This window comes from Mastomys coucha, unplaced genomic scaffold, assembly GCF_008632895.1.
Source record: "Mastomys coucha isolate ucsf_1 unplaced genomic scaffold, UCSF_Mcou_1 pScaffold14, whole genome shotgun sequence".
Classification (NCBI taxonomy): Eukaryota; Metazoa; Chordata; class Mammalia; order Rodentia; family Muridae; genus Mastomys; species Mastomys coucha.
In genome coordinates this window covers 112,203,729-112,205,835 of record NW_022196896.1, presented here as the reverse complement: position 1 = coordinate 112,205,835, position 2,107 = coordinate 112,203,729, and the positions used below count along the sequence as shown (strand labels likewise).

The window sequence follows — 2,107 nt, the reverse complement described above, 5'->3', positions numbered from 1 at the left end:
CTAGAATGTCCCGTGTCATCTCCTCCAACTTCCGGGAAACCCATCCATAGAATTAACCCTTTGTATCACGCTGAGGTGGAAGCCTGGAACTTTCTATTGTCTCAAATTGGCACTCAAATCTCACATTCCCCTGAGTCATCTGGTCAGAAGCAGTTAAAAAAAAAAAAAAAAAAAAAAACTTAGGCGTGTAAAGACATAGACATCCCACCTGAGCACTGACGGTAACAAGCCTTCCGCCATGGAGAAACAATGAAGACAATGAAGTCACACACCCTATTCAGTGAGGTCGCCATTGTCAGCCAGCGAACTACTCAAAATACAATACTGGGTGATGACTTCCCCAAACAGCCACACTCCTGTCTGCAGAAAAGAGAAAACTTTCTGTCTACAATACTTCTGTCAGAGCTCATGTAGTTTTCCTAACAAAATAGTCTCCTTGGCTACCCAGCACGTTAAGAGGGCGCCTTCTAAGGGCTGGATGAGTTTTAGGAGGAGGCCCTAAAAACCAATAGCCAGGGGAGGCTCCGGTAATCCTGTCTTTGGTTCCTCCTGGTTACCAGGAAGCTCCCTGGATAAGAAAGGGTCGGTGCTGTCCCCAAACTGTCAGCTTTCAGGAGGCTGAATTCTAACCATGGTCAAATCTCGGGATTCAGGAAGCCTTGAGCAGAGGGACCACTTCACTTCGATCCTGGCACTGGATACAGGATGGGCTGGGATGAGTCAGGTGATCTGGACCACCCAGCTCTCCAGAAGAACTACAGAAGCCTAGCTGCAAAGTACATGGTCCTGAGTACCCAAGACATCCCCAAAGCAGCTCCCAGGGGCTCGGGTTGTCTCCTGAACTGGCTGTGGGAGTCTTAAAGAGCAATCTCCCACACCTTCACCACCAGGTGCTGTGACAGGTAACAGAGGCCAGTGGGCAGGGAGAGCCAGATATAGCAGGGGAGGCGCCCACGGGCAGGCAGCCTGACTTCTGTGCACAAAGAACACCTTCTTAATATAGGTGTGTTTGCTCTTGACTTAAACAATGTGCTATTATTATTTTAGGTCTGACCTCCAATCCAGATAATCCAGATCTCAGAGACCTGACTCTGCAAACCTGGTTCATCTCTCCACTTCCTGCCATATCTTTCTGATCTATTTCTTTATCCGTAAACATTGTAAGTTAGATTGATAATACACTTTTTGTATCTACAAGGGCAAATATAGCTTAACTTTTTTTTTAAATTGGCTATCTGCATGTATTTCTAATTCCCAAAAGAATTGAGGGTCATTTTTTGTGGGTTTTTTTTTTCAGGAGTCATTAGGTTGTAGAAAATATATACCGTGAAATTTCAAAACTGCTTTGTTTCTCAAAAGAGGAACTCAATATAGATAGATATCACATTTTCTTATTAATATATAAAGTTGATAAGACCATAGATACTTTGAAAACTTGGAGAACTTACTCTAAAGCTCTTCTGAAAAGAAAAGAAAGATCCTGAAAAATTAAAAAGGATTAGCTTTGGAGGGGCGCATTCCCAGATGGCCAAATATATTTCAAAGCCATAATGAGTCAAAACGTGTGGTCAGAACTAAGAAACAAAGCAACAAACAGGGCCCAGTTTCTTAAGGTAAACTTCATGACACAGTGTGAGAAAGTGAACGTCTAAATAGGGAGAAAAAAAAACCTAATAAATGGTGTGGATGTAACTTGAGTATTTTCTTTAAACTGCACATTTCACTCTAAACCAAAATACAAAGGTCAAAAATGTACATTTGTAACAAGGGAAAACATACTGAAGTTCGAAGCGCTATTATAATCTCGTTTTAGAGCCATGGGTGAATGAGACTTCGTGGCTTTTGGACATCTTTCAAAAAGTCTATAAGTTACTCCTCATAGCTAATTCTTGGCCAAGCTTTTATTTAGGCATAACTCCTCCCTCCCTGCAGTGCAGGAAGGTCCTGACACAAAGCTAGGAGTGTGGCCTGCACTGGGGGGATGAAGGCCTTCTCTTCAGAGGGCGATACAAATGATTACAGCATGCTAGTGAAACTCTGGTGAACACTCTTGACTTTCGGATGCCAGATGAGCCTACCTCCTACTGTCCTGAAGTAGACCCCTCCC

The 2,107-nt window shown here is 43.2% G+C and overlaps 1 long non-coding RNA gene across 1 annotated transcript; it reads left to right on the top strand.

Annotated features, from left to right (window-relative positions):
- Positions 1-74: 74 nt before the first annotated feature.
- LOC116089266 lies at positions 75-1,204 on the top strand. The gene is made up of 2 exons (XR_004118251.1): positions 75-902; positions 1,048-1,204. It is a non-coding gene; the product is annotated as an uncharacterized LOC116089266 (long non-coding RNA).
- Positions 1,205-2,107: the final 903 nt, after the last annotated feature.